The sequence below is a fragment of the Seriola lalandi genome, unplaced genomic scaffold (assembly GCF_002814215.2).
Source record: "Seriola lalandi dorsalis isolate HSWRI2012SDOR001 ecotype SW California unplaced genomic scaffold, Sedor1 jcf7180002054883, whole genome shotgun sequence".
Taxonomy (NCBI): domain Eukaryota; kingdom Metazoa; phylum Chordata; class Actinopteri; order Carangiformes; family Carangidae; genus Seriola; species Seriola lalandi.
In genome coordinates this window covers 4,206,497-4,220,372 of record NW_019525658.1, presented here as the reverse complement: position 1 = coordinate 4,220,372, position 13,876 = coordinate 4,206,497, and positions in this window count along the sequence as shown.

The window sequence follows — 13,876 nt, the reverse complement described above, 5'->3', positions numbered from 1 at the left end:
ATACATAAACTGCAACAACTTTGAAGGATTTTTTAGTGTGAGTAACACAACACAAAATTGTTGTATTTTTTTCAGAATGCTTTTGAATTACAGTATAAACCTACTCACAAAAAAGGCACTGATAATAAATAATATCAGCCTTCAAACAGATGTGGCCAAATGCATCCTTGAGTGTGGCCTCTGACTGGCATTGAGATGTATTGCGTCCGCTTTTTGACCTGTATTAGTGGGTGGCGTAGGCTGGGGATGGGGAAGTGAATTCATGAAGGACATTTAAAATGTTAATGTGTCATTAGTGTTTCATCAGAATGTCTGCTGAGCATTCACAGGGTGAAATGTTTTGAATCTTTTCTGTGAAGTCTGGTTAATGATTAAGCCTTAAAAAAAATTCTAAATGTCACATTTCACTGAGAATTATTCAGTAACAGAAATATTCACTTGTAAAAACATGAAACAGCAATGTTCATTTTCTTTGTTAAATTTCTGGTTCCTGTCCCCCTGTTGATATCTATATAACTCATGGTTTATCTACCGTGTTGATGATGACAAGAATGAAGATTATAATTAACTTTAATTAACGAACGAAAGAAAAAAAATCATACAGTCATTTCACTTTTAAAACCTTTTAATCTTAAAAATAAACTGAGATAAATCAAAGCATAATCCAAAGGAACTACAAACATGAAACAGCTGGTACCACTGAACTCGTAATATCTATTGTGGAACAAGTAAAAATCATGAGCCAGTTTTTAAATATTCCAGAGGATCATGTTTCAGGATTATTTGCGGGAGCTTCTTTAGGAGAAGACTGTCTGTGTTTGTGCCCGAGCAGCAAGACACAAAACACGGGCTTTTGGATTTCAAAAAGGTCGGTCTTTATTTACATGAAAATGAGAAAGAACAAAGGAAAGTGATGATTAACTAAATTAGAACCCAACAGAGGTCAAAAAAACAAACGGGCCTGCAACAGAACATAAAAGTGACCTACAGTGACGTGAGGACGACACATTTACCAGCTGGACAAACACTGACATGACAGTAATAATGAGCGGTGTTGAAATCAAACTATACATCAGTAGCTTCTTTGTTACTCAATGTTACCTACGCCAAAAAATAAGTAAACTTGTAGAGTTGACTGCAAATTACACAAACATGCATCACAACTGTAACACTGTCAGACTCAGACGTGACACAGGACCAGCAGACCAGGATCGTCTGACGTCAATCAAGGCACTTGACTTCCCACAGCTCCCTCTGCAGCCACTAAAGACTTTATACAACTTCTTTCACATACACAAACACAAACATCTGTAAACAGACTCTGATGTGTAATCAGCAGAGTTCCCTTTACCACTGCTCATTGCATGAGTCACATCTGTTACAGGCACGGTGCTTAAAAAGAAAGAACATTTCATTGATGCAACTTAAAAATAACAGAACTTAAGTCTTGGCAACACAAAATTACTAAATGAGTGTGCGTCATCTAGAAATTAATATATCTAAAAAAAATGCTAAGAAATCTAATTTCTAACTCAAAATGTTGGTTATTTAATTATGTCAAAGTGACCTGTCGTGGAAAGTAATTTACCCAAGTACTGTATTTAAAAACAATATTGAGGTATTGTATTTGACTTTACTTACTAGTATTTCTATTTATACTACTTTACCCTTCTACTCGATATTATTTCAGAGGAAAATCTTGTACTTTTTACTCTGCTGCATTTATTTGTTTCTAGTTAATTTGCAGATTCACATTATTAATACAAAATATAATCCACATTAATGCAACAATAATTAATTACAATTTTTTTTTAAATGTCCCATTTTGCGTAATGATTACTTTACCTTTGGTACTTTAAGTATATCTTGTTGCTAATAATAATAATAATAATAACAATAACAACAACAATAATAATAATAATAATAATAATAATAATAATACCAATAATAATAATTACTAGCACTTCTCAAAACAGAGTTAAAAAGTACTATACATACATAAAAACAAACTAAGCAAAAAAGACACAGAGAAGAGAAGTAAAGTGTCACTTAGGAAGGCAAGTATAACATATATATAAGGGAGAATTACAAATACGCTTGTTAATAAACAATAAAATCAATAAAAACAAAATAGAAAACCAAAGAGTAAAAACCAAAGATAAAAGCATTGAAATCAAGAATTAAGTGTGATTTATACAAGTATGTTTTGAGCTTTGAACTTATGTACTTTTACTTTAGGGAAATTTTGAATGCAGGACTTTTACTGAGCACTTCTTCCACCTCTAAACTGAGTATAAAATGAATGAAAGTGAATGAAAAAAGATTTTACCATAGATTCTACAGTGCTGGCCTCTGACTCAGAGTCAGTGCCCACATGTATTTATCATTATTCATCTTTCACTAATTTGCACTGTACAGCATCACCAGCAGAGGGTGATCTCTTCATGTCATAACCACCCAGCTGCAGTGACCCTGGACTGCCTGTGGGGGGCTCTCACATAATGCACAAACATTGACAAGTTCTCTGGTCACAAACAGTCATGTTAAAATATCATCTCATACTGGAGATGACAGTTTACTTGAAGCAGTGTTAATATATTGACTGACATCACCTCACCAGTATCAGTAGGTCAGCGGAAGGTTTAATTGGTTTCCAGACAAGACAAAAAAAACAAAAAAGGCTGTATGACCAGCAGTGATGGATTTTGTGTACAGTTTCTAGTTGCCCATCCTCGGGGCTGACGGCGCTGCTGTGCGGCCGGGCACTGGGAGGACAGCTGGGCCTGCGTGACCGGCCTCTGTGGAAATAAAAAGTGAGTTTACTGATACACGCACACACAGAAAGTACGACAATGTAAACTGTGTTAATGATGGAGTCCTGCCAGGGACACTGCAGTCTGTTTCCACACTGCTGCCCTGACCTTGATGATCACAGATGAAACAGGCTGCAATATTTTCCAGTTTCCCTGCAGGCCACGATCTATATCTCATCACTGCTGTGGAATCAGTTCAAATCCATTTTCAGCTGGTACTTTTAAAAGGACAAAAACCTCTGAGCTTGAACTCACTTTGACATTTTTATTAATTTGATCTTTATTAGCAGAGCATTAAAGCTGAATAAGAACCTTTGCCCAGCTCCATTTTACTTGGTGTTGCAGGAACCTTCCATTTGACCTTTGACCTAACAGGAGATACAAGTGACGTAGAGGGGCCTCTACATCATATTTACCAGCTGCCATCTGTTTCCCACTTGTCTAAAGAATTAGTTGCATCATTCAATGTAGATACTGTACATAATTCATAACATGTGTTACATTTGTACACATTAGAGTCTATTGGATGTGCCAGTATATTAGAAGAGAATGCTGTATTGCTCTATGTACTCTCGCCTGCATGACATTAAATATCATGTGGAATTTTTCCTGGTTTTAAATTTCAAAGTAACTAAACCACAAAGTAGAAATGCTCAGTTACAAGAAAAATCCTGCAAGCTAAATTTTACTTTGCACCATCAGCAAAGGTGGAGCTGGTTCTTTACTCAGGTAAAAGTGGAAACATCACATAAAGTAAAAAAAAAAATACTCTGTTACAAGTAAAAGTCCTGGATCAATAATTATTATTGAGTAAAGATAGAAAAGTATTATGTCAAAAATAAAATGGCCCCTATCGGGGTGAAATGTTTTTTTATGTTTTGCACAAATGATCTTGTTGCACATGTTTTTCTAGTACAACAAAGTAAGAAATGAAACGTTTTACATGGAGTCATGGTAACCTCACATTAATGTCAGCATAGCTTTGCACAACTCCAACCTGACCGAGCGTAGCCAGACTCAATAACTACAAGCACCTGTGAGGCTGAGCAGGGCCCGTAGTCCATAATATATATATATAATATTTTATAAGCTGATCATATGTTTTGCATGTACAATGTAGTTACTAACTAGTAAACTAGTTACTAATACAGCTGTTAAATAGCTGTTGTGGAATAAAACCTACAGTATTTACCTCTGAAATGTGCTGTAGAAGTACGAAGTAGCATAAAACAAAAATACAACAGTCATCAGAAATCAGAAACAATATTGTCTCCATGCCGATGACACAATCTGATAATTACTGGTCAATAATGATAATAAAATAATACCACGTAAAACACAGTTAAGCGGCAAATGACATGAAAAGCAGAGACAGAGCTTAGGCTTTAACAAACTAATGCTCTGAGTCATCCAACATTCAATTTACACTACAATACAGAGCAAACTAAACAAGCTGGAAAACATGCTCCTCATGACGATCTGGTGCAGAATATTTTACATGAAACTCTGTTCTGTTGCTGGGGATATTGTATCTGTGTTGTAAATATGTAACACCACATGCTCTGCCCGCAGATACATCCATCTCTTTTGTTTCTCTCTGCTCTCTTGTTCAATCTCTGCAACAAATCTCCCTCTTCAGATTCATTTCTCAAATGTTTGAAAGTCTGTATATTTATATCATGTCCTCGAACTTGTATTGTTTCCATTCCTTGTCTCTGCAGTCATTCCTGAATAGCTTTATAATAATACATGTGTCAGAAGTGTTAAAGTGTAAAAGTGTAAAATGCATGTGATATTTTCATTAGTACTGGATCTTGGCTGAAGAAATGTTGTTGACAGGTTGAAGATGAAGCACATGCTGCATTAACTTACACACATGACTGTTGTTTATTTACGCCACGTGCCGCTGCCCTGAACTGGAGTAGAGGGGATGATGCCTGGCCTGTTGTCTTTTCTACAGCAGCAAAACATGGACTTACACCCGGTGGTCTTTTGGTTTAATGCCACATTCTCAACCTTATGGCTCCATTAGCATTGCTGTGTGCATGCTGAGTGGGACCCTGATGCTGTAAAGACGGAGTGACTGTTGACCTAATTTCAGTGTTTTCGGCTTTATCTCTCACCCCCACTCTCACTCCCTCTCTGCCTCCCTCTCCTCTTTGTTTTTGTTGTCACATATTTCATGATGATTCACGTGAGGTTGAAGAGGCCCAGGCTCAGATAACAGATTTGCATTTTGTTTACCCAGCTGATATTTATTTTTTTCTCACCAGTTTTCTCTATTTTCTACCTTGGGTATAGATACAGAAGACCCTAGTGGTGAGTTAAGTCACACACAAGACAGATTTCTCTAACCAACAGACCGGTTTGAACCAGCCTGAAGCTGAAACTAGCCGTGGCTCTCAGTTCCACATCCAGGCTACCACACTAAGCACTTTTAAACCTTCCTGAGCTCATTGAATTGCCTAAAAGACCAGCTTCCTCTTAATCTGCCTAGTTTCACGATGAATGGATTTTACAGACACGGTACTTTCTTTATTCAATGTTCTATTGCTTGTCTTACCAAACTGATCCATACCATATGATTATTGCTTTTGTTTTGGAACTGTCTGGATCTGGCAGGAAGAGCTTCAAAGCTTCTCCCATGCCTTTCAGTCTGTCTCACTGCAGTCTAATAAAAGTCTAATGATGGTAAATAAGAGGTGCTTTATGTTTCGTAAGTGGTGTTTTCCTCTCTGTCTCAGCGTAGATGCGTCTCAGTCTGTCTGACACGCCCATTCTCTTGAAAGAGGATGAATCATTTTCATAGTTCTCAAGTGCTGGGTTTGGGATGAGAGAAGTGAAAAGAAGTGGCAGAGTACTTTTAATAAATGTGAAGACTTATTTGAAGTCACACTTCCTTAGCCTCTACTTTTCAAAATTACACAAATGGCAGGATGACCTAAGGGCTTAGTATACTACCTAGAACACAGAATTCAATGTGCCTTTCCATTTCAGTTAAAAACTTTAAAAAATTAGGGTTTGAAACTAGCCTACATAAAATATCATTTTCAAGCAGTATGTTTTAGGCTGTAAAATACAGCCTGTATTTTACATACATAGGTACAATATAATGAAACATTTTTACATTACATCTGTAGATTCACTTAAAGTCGTTTTTAGCAGCAGCAGGCAGCTGTTTTCAGTGTGAAAGACACTTAGAGACTAGCTGGTGAACATACTGGAGCATTTAGCAGTTAAAGAGCCAGATTTCAATCAGGAGACCAAAAACACAGCTGAGAAGCATATTCATCATATGGACAGAAACATGACTCAAAATGAATGTTAATGTTGTTCCATTGATAAACAACTGTCAAAGTTTGCATATTAACTATGACATGACTCTTTGAATTTATAGAATACTGACAGAAATGATTTATATTTTTGGAAATACACCTATGCATTCTCTTGCTGAGAGTTTTCTGAGAAGATTGATACCACTTTCATACCTGTCTGGTCAATATGAAGCTACAGCCAGCAGATGTTAGCTAGCTTAGCATACAGACTGGAAACAGCTCGCCTGGCTCTGAACAATGGTAACATAATCTGTCCACCAGCAAGGCTAAAACTCATTATTTAATAATAGGCAACATATGACAACCTTTGTAAAGAGCCAGGCTAGTTTTTCTCTCCTTTTCCTAGTCACTCAGTGTGACACTTCCTATGAAAAGGTGTATTCTCTCAAATGTATCAAGAATCCTGCCACAGACTTGTTCATCAGTACAGACTTCCGTGTTACTCCCTGCGGTCTCTCCAATATGACCTTGCCCTCCCACCATGATGAACAATAGGCCTGCTGTGGACCGGCTCCAGCACTTTCCTTTACCTGGCGCTGGACCAAACCCCATCAATGCATGTGGTTCTCTGCTGTCCTGTTAACTTAATACAGGGTCAGCATTGGCAATCCCACATTCATCTAATTATATACTGTAGTGGTGGCTACAGGACAAGCCAGTTGAATTGGGCATCTCTCAGTGTCAGTGTGTGAGTCAGCAGACTCGAAAACAGTTTGGCTGAGAATACTGAAAAAATCAGAAGTGTGGAAAGAAGGGTGAAATGCTCGTTTTGGAAGGGTATGAACTGATGATTAATGTTATCTTTAAAACAACTGCGTAAAACAACTGTGACAACACACAACCTACGCACCTAATTCAGGAATATCAGATATAAATGATTACACCAACTTTTTCCAGTGTACTCAGCAGAGCCGGACTCACCCAGGCTCCACAGCGACTGTTTCTCTGTCCCCACGTATAACAGGACGTTGTAGTTTGTCAAACACACTGAGTCACTGCTTGTTTGGTGCTGCAGTGTTATGGTGACCGAGACAAACCCTAGCAATATTCTCCCTGCCTCTCCAACTCCCTCCACCCACTGACTTGCCCTCCACTGCAGGGTAATAAGATAGTGCCTTACTGTCTCCTCACTGTCATGGAGACAGTAAGGCATCTGAGCTCATGCTAAGCTGTCAGCAGCAGTGCATCCTGGGTTACCTCACCCAGGGGTGAAGAGCACTTTACAGTGCTACCCTGCTCTGCAGGCTCTGCTAATGATAAACAGAAACTGTAACAGTGTATGTGGGCATGTGTGTTTTATAGATGTTTTGGTCTCTGTGCTGATACTTGAGCTTTGAACTGTGCTGAGATGAGGGTGTTCCAGTTGTGCTGATAGTACCTGATGTTCAACTATCAAGCCCCCATGACCAAGATTACTGTGGGGTTTTATGTCTTCATATCATTAACTAAAGAACACAATACACTTAAAGAGGTTTAGGACTGAACCTTCACAAGACATAAGAGACAGATTAAAACAGCGGCTCTCTGAGGCTGTACTTATAGGGACAGTGGTGCACAGTAATACTAATATGTTGGTGTTTAGCAACTACTATTTACCAGGTTCACCAACTCAAGTTAGCATGTTAGCATACTAACATCTGCTAACTACTAGTTATATAGCTAAGATTGATGGGAATGTCATTTTGCCATAGGTTGGACAAATGAAAATTTGGACCCAATGATGACACTTATCATTGGGTCATCATTGGGTCATTAGAATATATCCTCCAGGGACCTTGTATATCTGTAATTTTATGCTAATCCATTCAACAGCTGTCCAGAAATTTCACTCAGAACCAAAAATATCAACCTGATAGTGGCACCAAATGAAAAGTCAGGGGATCCCCAAAGTCGGTAGGGACAGGAATCTTTGTACAAAATATATTGTCAATCAATTGTGTAAATGTCAAGCTATCTCACGGAATAAGTGAAAACTTTTGTCAGTATAATTAATCTTTTGAGGATTGTGAATGTCTGTACAAGGTTTTTTCATTGGTGGACCATCCATAAAAATGTTCCTGCACTCATTATTTAAGTTTTATGTTGATTTAATAAAGCATTTATGTGTATGTAAACAGTGCTCATATAAAATTATATATGTGCAAAGACAACAACAAACAACCATAGGTGCATTATATCAAAGCTTATATCGATCAACCTGGGAGCTGTAAAGAGACCACAACATTCTGTTCTGGTAGAATACCTCCTTGACCCCGCCGTCCCTCAGCAACCACCCTGTAGACCAGTGACCTTAATATGATCCACCTGATCCAGTGGGGCCTGGACGGGCAGGCACAGTTTAGGATCCTGAGTGAGGAGCATCTTGTGGATGGATGTACAGTAGTGTTGGCCTGGGGCCCCTGTAGTGCAGCCGGCCGTGAACCGAGCGGTAGCCAGATAGAACCGGTTCAGTGTAATGGTACCTAGCATTGCCTTGGTGTCCATGCTGGCTCAGCGCAAGGTCATTTAATCTGCATGCACAGGCTGGTCCCTGAGGGGGGGGTAGATCAGGAGGGAGGGCGGGATGGAAGGGAGGGAGGGGGGAGCAGAGGAAAGAGGAAACATGAACTCCGCTTTGCGTGCAAGTGTTACCGCCTGGTCCATTGTGGCTCTGATGCTGCGCACCCTTGCAGGTTGTGAAACATGTTGCACTCCGCCCTGCCTCAGTAAAAAACAAGACTGGGTCAAAACCTAGGATAAGACTGGACTGTTGTATTTACATTCCACGGGCTTCAGAGCTTTATATGTTTATTTCCTTTTTGCATCCCTGTACTCACATATACAGCACAATATTCTAATATAGTTGAATAAAGCAATTCTCATTTACATGTTTTCAATTTCTGTTTTCAGACAATGGTCCAAGGTGCTGCTATTCTACACTGCTAAAAATCCTGATTTTATAACCACAACGTCATCCGACAAACCTCATGAAATGACTTTGCTTTTGTGGAGCAGTACTGATGACTCTTTTCTAAGGAAAATAGCTAAGGTTTTTCCTAAATGTCACTAGATTTGTCACTAGGTGCTTTCTTGAGAAAAAAAGTCACTAAAGTGATCTGAAGAGGTTGTAAATCTAGCAGCAAAGGCCCTAAATTGTCAACACTGCTTATTTGTCATTTACATCATTTTGACAGAGCACTTCAACACTTGGTTGACCAATGGTGTAACTTCATCACTCAGTCAGTCAGCAACATTTGCATTCATAGGGCTGGCACTGCTGTTATGGTCCAGTCAAAAAGTCTTCCTCTCAAGCCTTAACTTCAGGTGGTGATCATTTTAATCATAACTGCATTGCATGTAGGTGCATATGAGTAAGATATGAGCAAGACATAAAAACAAAAGAAGAGTTTATGGGGCACCTGTACGACTCATGTATTATGTTAAATTAAGTGTATTTTTTAAGTTTGTCTGATGATTAATCATGACAAAAGTCTAAGCCATGCTGGGTTTATCGTCTGCTTGCTATGTGTCATAGTTTACTTCAAGTAAAATGTTACCCATTTTACCCTTTTCTGGGAAATCCAGCACTGATTAACATTTTGCAATCGTTATTTCGAACTCTTATTTACCATGATTAGTTCGTTTTTTATTGCCTCGACGGGGCCCCCTGCCTGCACAATGTGTTTGTGTCTGCAATAAATTCTCAAATGATATTGCTGTTTGTTAGTGGGTCAGAGTTCAGCTGTGTTACCGTCAAACAATCAGACACGACCCCCACAGTGCCAGTTAAATTTGAGTAATGTTTATGTTCTCCACCCCCCTGTGGCACCATTCTGAAATCTCCCACCCAGAACCTGCCTTTTTCTCTTTGGAGACTCACTATGGGAGGCTGTGTTCACTGTCCCTATTATATACGCACAAACACTAGTCCCCTAGATACTCCTACTCTCCCCCAAATGTCCCTCCCCTCCTGTGTTAATGTTACATAAGAAGCCACTTGCGGAACAGAAATGCTGGGTGTTTGCTGCCAGTGACAGATTCCAGTAAGGTCCTGCAGCCACACATAAACACAGGCTCAAATGAAGACATGTATTCTGTTACTGTAACCACAAAGCCTCTGGGGGGATTCATTATTCATCAGCATGTTATCGTGCTATATCCACCAAGATGCCACGGGTCATTTAATTCAGTTTACTGCCACTGATGACGAAACAGCTGTTATTTTTCTTTCCACGTCATACGACCAACACATTTCTTTTTCATTACTGCTTATTGGAAATGTTAGATTTCCCTCTCATGAACTGAATCACATCTTTCTCTCATATTCCTTATATCAGTATTTTTCTGTTGGGTCGTATGATCGAATGTGAACTCAGGGGTCAAAGTCTCAACAAAACTGTGAACTGTCTTCTGATAAAAATGGTTTCTGCTTACCTCAAGAAGTGAACATTGATATCGTCTGGGATATCTGGGACATGTGCAGATTACACAAGAATAACAGCAAACAGCAGCTGAGGCATTTCCAAAACACTGTATCCATATTAGAGAAAGGCAAACATCACCATAACCTGACATCAGTCATTCAGTATCTCTGAATTACAGAGGATTTTGTGTGTACAGATGCTGTCATTTTGTCTTTTTACATTACTCACTGTTTACTGTTCAGATCACCCACTGCAAACATCGCTGTTTACTAAAAGCTGAGCCGTCAGCTCAGTTGTACAAGTTGAACCACAGATGATTTGGATAAGATTCTGCTGATCACCTGTGAACACGTGTCCTTACTTCATGGAAAGGAACATGGAAAAACCATAAAAGGCTGAAGAAAAATTCAGATACTCTTGCTGCCATTAAAGGACTGGTTCAACATCTGAGAAATACACTTCTTCACTTGAGAAGACTGATACCACTCCTGTATCTGTCTGTTACATATGAAGCTAGAGCCAAAAGCTGATTAACTTAGCTTTGGGAAACAGCTGCACTAACTCTGTCCACAGCTTATGAAATACAGATTTAACCTAATAAAAATAGAGTCAAAGTGATCGCTGAAGATAACCAACGACCCAGGACATTTATAACTTTGACACAGTAAGGCCTCATGAATGTACATTTTCCATAAACAATGTGGGGAACTCCCCATGTCTGTTCTTCACCTTCAACACAAACTGTAGCTTCATATTTAAAGGACAGAAGTGAGAGTGGTATCGATCTTCTCATATAAGAGAAACAGGACTATGTTTGTTACATGTTGGGTGTTAATTGGTCTTGTTTAAGTCCAACATTTAGTGTGCAGGACAAACAAACTTTCATCAAGAGCGAACCTGTGATTTTCAAGGTAGACTTTAGACTGCCTTTTTAACTGCTGGGCCACCCTCCTGCCATTTGTCTTAACATGTGTTAAGTTCTTAACAGGTTGTATCTTAACAGTGTCTTAACAGGTATTAGGTTTTATTTTTTTATGACTGTCCTGTCTGAGGACACCAATCTTAATTACTTATAAAGACTAAAGGGAAATATAACTACCTTATAATAATAATAATAATAATAATTATTATTATTATCTTTATTTGACTTTCACAAAGGGCAGCAAATTAAAAGCAAAATCAATTTACAGCGTGTAAGCATTTGCTATACTTAAATCAGCCTATAGTGTCTGACACATTTGTGCATAACTTTTACCACTTATCAACTCTATTTATAGGACTTCCTTTATAGATAGAGAATATTGGCTCACTAATCGATGTCAGGCTCCGTATCAATAGCTGCAGGCTGTAAAACATTTAATGTCTGGCTACCTGCTGCGTTTTATAACCTGATCTCTGCAAACTGTGAGGTCAACAGTTTCAAAATCCAATTCTGATTTTAAGCAGAAAAATTTTGCAGTCGGGGGTGAATGTCAGCTTCTTGCAGCTCCAGACGGTGACTGACAAATAATTCTGGAGGTTGTTTCAGAGAAACCCACTATCATATTTTACTGCCTGTAGAACAGTACAACCATGAACAAAGACAGTGAGGAGGGAAACACAGAAATATTGCTCTAGATAGATAAAGCTGAACATTGACCATGTTACTTAATCAAGACGACTCAAACTTCTGACATTCTGCAAGTTTGAACTTGCTGCCTCCTTTTCCATGAGCAGCCTTATCTGTGACCTGGACTCTATTTTAGGGACTTTTGGGAGAGAGATTATGCAAGTTGAGCCAAAATGGGATGTTCAACTTCTGTGGCGGGAGCTTTATCTTGAAGGGATGTACAAGGGAGTCAGCCAACTGTCTCCTGAGAATCCCTCCCCTTGGGGAAAAAGATGACAGACCTTTGACCCCAGTTAAACTTAGCGTCTCATTTGTTATGATAAAGCGTGAATGCCTGGTGTGGACAGGAGAAGAGGGTCAGCAGCTCAAGGCTCCGGTTTCCGTCTACCCGCTGAAATCTCATTGTGCATTGCTTGTCTCTCGTGCCTTTGGAAACAACTTTGGGGTCATAAATATGCCCTTTCCACTAACTGACACTTTTTTTTGTGTGGAAGTGCAGTGACATTCTTTGTCTCCAGTCATAACTGTCATGCCAGCTGGAGACAAGGCAGGTATCCTGTGGCGACACATTGTTCAGACAGACCTGGAAAACAAAGCTGTCAGCAAGCATCTGGCTATTGTTTCACTTCAGACTCAGCAAGGATCTTCGCTTTATTGTTCGACTCAGCACATAAAGTGGGTGCCACATGCCGGGCATACCATGCATAAGCTTCATTCTGCAGACCTCGAAAGGAAAAAATAAACTTCCTGAACCACTTGTGGCCATTGGTCTTCTTCCATATAAGGCACCAGTCTGTGGTCACACTTGTAGAGGGGACACATTAGGGCAAATGCAATTTTTTTTTAGGAAAGCATAAGAGCTACACCAGCATGAGAGTGACACTTTGCTGTTTACTATGGGGGAGAGTTGTGTCTGAAGGGGGAACGCCTTGCAGCCTTATCGGCTCAGATCAGCAGGTTGCATGGGCCGCGGGTCACTCCACTTGTAAACACAACTCGCTAGCCCTCCCCTCTGAAGCCCAAAATGTAAGCTGAATATTTTTAGCACTGCTAACTGGAAAAGTAAGATATAATCTTCTGAAGCAATTTTAGGCACAGTAGGAAACACACTTTTAGTTAATTGAAGTGTGAAATTTGCTTTTAAAAATATCACCTCAAAACAAGTTTGTACACAGATTTATTTTTTAACTTACTACACTACTTCAGTTATTGTTTAGTAAAAAAAAAAGACAATATTATATTCTTAAAATCTTTAGCATGTTTTCGGACTACATTTACAGCACAGCTCCGGCCACAGTAAAGGAAGGATGTCTGAACAGGAAAAGAACAGTCACTCAGTAAAAACATCTCTGTTAGAGGACTGAACATTATTTATCTTATTTCTGCTTTATAAACTGGTTCAACTGCTCATCAGCCAATAACAAGAGAATAAACAGAAATGACTCAGATGAGCCATCCTGTACCAGTTACATCCGTGTCCTACACATAATAACAGAATATCCACACATATTAGTATACAGATATACCCCTCACCATCACCCATAATATATCAGTGTTGCATGTTTACTTTATCTTGATTGTAAAGTAGACCAGAGGTGGAATGTGTGTAGTGCTGTGCTGTGTAGTAAATATATATATATATATACACACACATATATATATTATTAGAGATATTATTATAATAGTTATTTTTTTTATTATTATTATTATTATATA